Below are 8,501 nucleotides of genomic sequence, written 5' to 3'. Positions count from 1 at the left end.
TCGAGATTCATTAAGAATAAACCATTGACCAGCGGGGCATGACCATAAAACATATCTCTCATATAAATAGAACAACCATTATTCTCGGATTTAAATGAGTAGCCATCTCGCATCAAACGAGATCCAGATACAATGTTCATGCTCAAAGCTGGCACTAAATAACAATTATTGAGGTTTAAAACTAATCCCGTAGGTAAATGTAGAGGTAGCGTGCCGACGGCGATCACATCGACCTTGGAACCATTCCCGACGCGCATCGTCACCTCGTCCTTCGCCAGTCTCCGCTTATTCCGCAGCTCCTGATTTGAGTTACAAATATGAGCAAGCGCACCAGTATCAAATACCCAGGAGCTACTACGAGCACTGGTTAGGTACACATCAATAACATGTATATCACATATACCTTTGGTATTGTCGGCCTTCTTATCCGCTAAGTACTTGGGGCAGTTCCACTTCCAGTGACCGTTTCCCTTGCAATAAAAGCACTCAGTCTCAGGCTTGGGTCCATTCTTTGTCTTCTTCCCGGCAGCTTGCTTATCGGGCGCGGCAACTCCCTTGCCGTCTTTCTTGAAGTTCTTCTTACCCTTGCCTTTCTTGAACTTAGTGGTTTTATTCACCATCAACACTTGATGTTCCTTTTTTATCCCACCTCCGCTGATTTCAGCATTGAATATACCTCAGGAATGGTCTTTTCCATCCCCTGCATATTGAAGTTCATCACAAAGCTCTTGTAGCTAGGTGGGAGCGACTGAAGGATTCTGTCAATGATCGCGTCATCCGGGAGATTAACTCCCAGCTGAGACAAGCGGTTGTGTAACCCAGACATTTTGAGTATGTGCTCGCTGACAGAACTATTCTCCTCCATCTTACAACTGTAGAACTTGTTGGAGACTTCATATCTCTCAACCCAGGCATGAGCTTGGAAAACCATTTTTAGCTCTTGGAACATCTCATATGCTCCGTGCTGCTCGAAACGCTTTTGGAGCCCCGGTTCTAAGCTGTAAAGCATGCCGCACTGAACCAGGGAGTAATCATCAACACGTGTTTGCCAAGCGTTCATAACGTCTTGGTTTGCTGGGACGGGTGCTTCACCTAGCGGTGCTTCAAGGACATATGCTTTCTTGGCAGCTACGAGGATGATCCTCAAGTTCCGGACCCAGTCCGTATAGTTGCTACCATCGTCTTTCAGCTTGGTTTTCTCTAGGAACGCGTTGAAGTTGAGGTTGACATTAGCGTGGGCCATTTGATCTACAAGACATATTGTAAAGATTTTAGACTAAGTTCATGATAATTAAGTTCATCTAATCAAATTATTAATGAACTCCCACTCAGACAGACATCCCTCTAGTCATCTAAGTGATACATGATCCGAGTCAACTAGGCCGTGTCCGATCATCACGTGAGACGGACTAGTCATCATCGGTGAACATCTTCATGTTGATCGTATCTTCTATACGACTCATGTTCGACCTTTCGGTCTTCCGTGTTCCGAGGCCATGTCTGTACATGCTAGGCTCGTCAAGTCAACCTAAGTGTATTGCGTGTGTAAATCTGGCTTACACCTGTTGTATGGGAACGTTAGGACCTATCACACCCGATCATCACGTGGTGCTTCGGAACAACGGACTTTAGCAACGGTGCACAGTTAGGGGGAACACAATTCTTGAAATTTTAGCGAGAGATCATCTTATTTATGCTACCGTCGTTCTAAGCAAATAAGATGTAAAACATGATAAACATCACATGCAATCAAATAGTGACATGATATGGCCAATATCATTTTGTTCCTTTTGATCTCCATCTTCGGGGCGCCATGATCATCATCGTCACCGGCATGACACCATGATCTCCATCATCGTGTCTTCATGAAGTTGTCTCGCCAACTATTACTTCTACTACTATAGCTAACGGTTAGCAATAATGTAAAGTAATTACATGACGTTCCAGTTGACACGCAGGTCATAAATAAATTAAGACAACTCCTATGGCTCCTGCCAGATGTCATACTCATCGACATGCAAGTCGTGATTCCTATTACAAGAACATGATCAATCTCATACATCACATCCTTCTGGCCATATCACATCACATGACACTTGCTGCAAAAACAAGTTAGACGTCCTCTAATTGTTGTTGCAAATTTTTTTGTGGCTGCTATAGGTTTCTAGCAAGAACGTTTCTTACCTACGCCAAAACCACAACGTGATATGCCAATTTCTATTTACCCTTCATAAGGACCCTTTTCATCGAATCCGATCCGACTAAAGTGGGAGAGACAGACACCCGCTAGCCACCTTATGCAACTAGTGCATGTCAGTCAGTGGAACCTGTCTCACGTAAGCGTACGTGTAAGGTCAATCCAGGCCGCTTCATCCCACGATGCCGTCGAATCAAGATAAGACTAGTAATGGCAAGTAAATTGACAAAATCGACGCCCACAACAACTTGTGTTCTACTTGTGCATAGAAACTACGCATAGACCTAGCTCATGATGCCACTGTTGGGGATCGTAGCAGAAATTAAAAAAATTCTACGCATCACCAAGATCAATCTATGGAGTAACTAGCAACGAGGGAGAGGAGAGTGCATCTTCATACCGTTGAAGATCGCGAGACGGAAGCGTTGCAAGAACGCGGATGAGGGAGTCGTACTTGTAGCGATTCAGATCGTGGTAGATTCCGATCCTAGCACCGAACAACGGTGCCTCCGCGTTCAACACACGTGCAGCCCGGTGACGTCTCCCGCACCTTGATCCAGCAAGGAGGAGGGAGAGGTTGAGGAAGAAGGCTCCAACAGCAGCACGACGGCGTGGTGGTGGTGGAGTGTCAATTCTCCGGCAGGGCTTCGCCAAGCACACGCGGAGGAGGAGAGGTGTTGGGGAGGGGAGGGGCTGTGCCTTGGATGTCGTGCTGCAGCCCTCCCCTCACCCCTCTATTTATAGGGGCAAGGGAGAGGGGGCCTGCCCCCTCCAGATGGATCTAGAGGGGGGCGGCGGCCAAGGGGGAAGGCTTGCCCCCCAAGCCAAGGGGGCGCCCCCTCCAGGGTTTCCCCCAACCCTAGGCGCATGGGCCCTAGGGGGGTTTGGCGCCCAGCCCACCTAGGGGCTGGTTCCCCTCTATATTCAGCCCATAGGGCCCTCCGGGGAAGGTGGACCCTCCCGGTGGACCCCCGGAACCCTTTCGGTGGTCCCGGTACAATACCGATATACCCCCGAACACTTCCGGCGACCGAATAAGGACTTCCCATATATAAATCTTCGTCTCCGGACCATTCCAGAACTCCTCGTGATGTCTGGGATCTCATACGGGACTCCGAACAACATTTGGTAATCACATACAAACCTTCCTTATAACCCTAGCGTCATCGAACCTTAAGTGTGTAGACCCTACGGGTTCGGGAATCATGTAGACATGACCGAGACACCTCTCTAGCCAATAACCAACAGCGGGATCTGGATACCCATGTTGGCTCCCACATGTTCCATGATGATCTCATCGGATGAACCATGATGTCGAGGATTCAAGCAATCCCGTATACAATTCCCTTTGTCAATCGGTACGTTACTTGCCTGAGATTCGATCGTCGGTATCCCAATACCTCGTTCAATCTCGTTACCGGCAAGTCACTTTACTCGTTTCGTAATGCATGATCCCGTGACTAACTACTTAGTCACACTGAGCTCATTATGATGATGCATTACCGAGTGGGCCCAGAGATACCTCTCCGTCATACGGAGTGACAAATCCCAGTCTCGATTCGTGCCAACCCAACAGACACTTTCGGAGATACCTGTAGTGCACCTTTATAGCCAACCAGTTACGTTGTGACGTTTGGTACACCCAAAGCATTCCTACGGTATCCGGGAGTTGCACGATCTCATGGTCTAAGGAAATGATACTTGACATTACAAAAGGCTTTAGCAAACGAACTACACGATCTAGTGCTATGCTTAGGATTGGGTCTTGTCCATCACATCATTCTCCTAATGATGTGATCCCGTTATCAATGACATCCAATGTCCATGGTCAGGAAACTGTAACCATCTATTGATCAACGAGCTAGTCAACTAGAGGCTCACTAGGGACATGTTATGGTCTATGTGTTCACACATGTATTACGATTTCCAGATAACACAATTATAGCATGAACAATAGACAATTATCATGAACAAGGAAATATGATAATAACCATTTTATTATTGCCTCTAGGGCATATTTCCAACAAACTTAGACTACTATCATGCATACGACAGTAGTCTAGTCTATGCTACTACTTCCTTCGTATCGGTGTATTACGTACATTACGAAAATCAAATAATCCTAGAACGTTTAGACATGGTGCATTAACTCTTACCTCGTTTCTTCTTTTTGACATGGATAAAAATCAACCAATAAGAGGCGTGGGGTGAGGGAGTCCTGGACTAAGGGGTCCTCGGGCGTCCGGCCTGTTATCCATGGGCCGGACTGATGGGCTGTGAAGACACGAAGACCGAAGACTATACCCGTGTCCGGATTGGACTCTACTTGGCGTGGAAGGCAAGCTAGGCGGTCGATTATGAAGATTCCCTCTTATGTAACCGACCTCATGTAACCCTAGATCTCTTCGGTGTCTATATAAACCGGAGAGCATAGTCCGGATAGGATAGATTCATTACCATATACTCATAGGCTAGACTTCTAAGGTTTAGCCATTACGATCTCGTGGTAGATCAACTCTTGTAATACCCATATTCATCAAGATCAATCAAGCAGGAAGTTGGGTATTACCTCCATAGAGAGGGCCCAAAACTGGTAAACATCGTGTCCCCCGTCTCCTGTTACCATCGATCCTAGACGCACAGTTCGAGACCCCCTACCCAGGATCCGTAGGTTTTGAGACTGACATTGGTGCTTTCGTTGAGAGTTCCACTGCGCCGTCGACGAAAGGTTTGATGGCCCCTTCAATCGTTAGTAATGGCGTGGTCCAGGGAGAAACCTTTCTCCCCGGACAGATCTTTGTATTCGGCGGCTTCGTACTGCGGGCCAACTCGCTCGGCCATCTGGAGCAGATCGATAGCTACGCCCCTGGCCATCAGGTCAGATTCGGAAGCCTAAACTACGTCGCGAACATCCGTGGAGACTTGATCTTCGACGGATTCGAGACCGCGGCAACCGCTCCCCTTTGCCCCGATGAACATGGCTTAAACCTATCATCGGGCTGCATCCAGGAGATAGCTCCTGTAACAACTCTGGCCCTAGATCCGGAGCAGATCAAGTCGTCCGAAGATGGGAAACTCAACCCCATCAAGGGGGCTACCAATTCGGCGGCGTTGGAGCCGCATGCAGATCCCACTTCATACGATACTTGCATCAACGGAACCCCGAACTTGTCTCCGGCATGGAATTCTGAACCCCGCGAATCCGTGGATACCGAACTTGATCGGCTATCGATCTTCAAGTTCAGCGCCGCGGATATCTTCCAACACTCGCCCATGGGCGACCTGCTAAACTCACTAAACAACCTATCCCTGGCAGACGGCTCGTTGCCGAACTATGTTCGGTTCGACCTTACAGCGGATGATGGAGAATTTTGCTTCCCACCCGCCACCCACTTCATAGCTACCGTCGAAGACCCAACCAACACGCCCGACCCGTGCTCCGAATACATCGCCGGTCTGGACGACGATGAGGGGCAAAGCCAAAGCTTACTATCCGCTAGACACGGGGCGACCGCTTCCTGGTATGACGTGTGTATGGTAGACACACCCAACGACGATCTCGACGATGACAAGGCGGATCCAGTCGAGGATAGACCTCCTGGTACACAGTCCGAACACCGGCGCCACTCTCAGTCACGTCACTCAAGAGAAAACAATACTAGCATCGGAGGTGATAATACTCCGGACAACGAAGACCCTGTTGAGACAGGATCCGAACAGGAGGACCAGAAAAGCGGACAGGATAGCCCCGATGAACAGGCCACATACGGAGACTCGGAGGATAGTAATTATCTTCCACTCTCCGAGGAAGAAGAGAGCCTCGGCAACGAGGAACTCATCGTGCCTGAGGAACCTCTAGAACAGGAGCGCTTTAAACGCCGGCTCATAGCCACTGCAAGGAGCCTAAGGAGGAAGCAGCTGCAGCTTCAAGTGAGCCAAGATTTTCTCAACGATAGATGGACCGAGGTCCTGGCCGCCGAAGAATACGGCCTTAGCGTCCCAGGCAAGAGCCACCACAACAGTAGGTGGCTCCCTCAATATGATGGCAAGGCTTTGGAGCCCACACCACCATCGAATAAGCTGGTAGGCCGACCACAGTTCGGTCCGGGCAAAACAGCAGCCACAACAAAACACCACACCAACCCATCCGGTTGTTCAAGCAAGAATAAAGAAGCTCAGGGGAACACTCGCAACATCCAACAAGACCCAGAGGGTGGAACAGGACACACAAAATCGACACACAGCTCGCGGAGACATGCCCCGGCCAGTAACAACGGTTATCTATTCGGACACAACAGACCCGAGCATGCTCGGCCCGAAAACCGTAAACAGAGTCCGCCGGAGGTGCTTCACAGTGTGGCCCAACATAGAGGAGCCGCACACCCTCTCTGCTTCACCAATGAGGTAATGGAGCATGAATTTCCAAACAGGTTTAAACCCATCAACATCAAATCATACGATGGAACAACAAATCCCGCAGTATGGATTGAGGACTTCCGCCTCCATATCCACTTGGCTCGCGGAGACGACCTTCATGCCATTAAATACCTGCCTCTCAAGCTTAAAGGGCCAGCACGGTACTGGCTAAATAGTTTGCTAGAAAATTCTATTGGCAGCTGGGAAGATCTGGAAGACGCCTTTCGTGACAACTTCCAAGGAACATATGTCCGGCCACTAGATGCCGATGACTTAAGTCATATTGTCCAGCAGCCCGGCGAGTCAGCCAGGGAGCTCTGGACTAGGTTCCTAGTCAAAAAGAATAAAATCGTCGACTGTCCGGACGCGGAAGCCCTCGCGGCCTTCAAACATAGCGTCCGGGACGAATGGCTAGCACGTCACCTCGGCCAGGAAGGACCTAAATCCATGACAACCCTTAACGCTCTAATGACTCACTTTTGTGTGGGGGAAGACAACTGGCTCGCTTGCAAAAGCAACAATGCCAGCGACCCGGGCACTTCCGAAATCCGAGACGGCAACGGCAAGCCACGACTGAATAAGCATAACAGTCGCAGCAACAATGAAAGATTGCACGACATAGCGGTCAACGTTGGATTTCACAATCCGAAACCCGGTCAACGGAAGAAGCCATTTAAGGCCAAACAGGACGGACCATCCGCCCTTGACAGGATATTAGACCGACCCTGTCAGATTCACGGCCACCCTGATAAGCCAGCCAATGATACCAACAGAAACTGTTGGGTCTTCAAGCAGGCAGGCAAGCTTAATGCCGAATACAAAGGGAGAAGGCCACCAAGCGATAAAGACGATGGCAAGGCGCACCAGCCGAACACTGGGGGCCAGAAGCAATTTCCCTCCGACGTTCGATCAATACCGGAGCGGAAATAGCAGTTCGGCTTTCGCCACGCACCCACTATGATGGCAGGATTTACACCACGCGTACATCACTACGCGCTCAAGATACCATGGGCATCGGCAGAAGCACAATACGGACAACCCTGCAAGCATTCCCGTAACGTTTTTCTTATCCATTTTCTTTATTTTTCTTTATTATAAACAGGTGACCGACAGGACTGCATATACAGTGGACTCTGTCGGAGTTCGGATCCGCACACTCACCTAAGGGGTTACTTCAATTAAGGACTCCCCTCCCATAGGACGGGCGGCGCAGACGTGCGACAGGAGGTCCAAAATAGCTTTTTGTAGACCGCACTCTTTATTCTGAGCCTGTACTATGCCTTTTTCCTTCGTACCCGATCCCGAGCATGTCAAATAGCCGGGTTGTGGTTTTTCTCTTCTTTTTAAATATACCAATTTATCATTGGCTTATTGCTCCACTCCTAGTAAAACTCATCCGAACTAACCTTCTATACTCTTTTTTACAATGAGTACGACCGTAACAGCGGTGTTACAAGACGCACCTCGGCATAATCTGCCAGGGGCTTGGTATGGGAACAAATGAGTCGCCAATAAAAGTCCGAACAGCTCTCTAGCGTACTTCGGCGTCGCAAGTTTGGCCTTATATGCATCAGCTCCAAATCATTGTCTTTGGTCAATAGTTGGGTTGCCCGGCTCCTGTGCTTGCTACCCTATGTTCCGTTCTATTGGCTAGGGTAGTAAAGGAAGCACTACTGCGATTGTGCCCTGACTTTGACCGGATGAGCACCTCAGTAGAGAAAGCCGAAAACTGACTGTCATGATGCGGCGAGAGCTGGTCAACCACTTGACGACTTATTCAAATCTTTAGCGATTCTCCGTGTCACATGAAGGGTCTTTTTCATATCAAAACATGTAAGGCACAATATTACGATACGCCGCATACATACCAGGGGCTATGTCGTAGCCC

The sequence above is a fragment of the Triticum aestivum genome, chromosome 5D (assembly GCF_018294505.1).
Source record: "Triticum aestivum cultivar Chinese Spring chromosome 5D, IWGSC CS RefSeq v2.1, whole genome shotgun sequence".
Lineage (NCBI taxonomy): Eukaryota > Viridiplantae > Streptophyta > Magnoliopsida > Poales > Poaceae > Triticum > Triticum aestivum.
The sequence above is the reverse complement of the archived record's forward strand: the minus strand, read 5'-3'. Positions refer to the sequence as shown.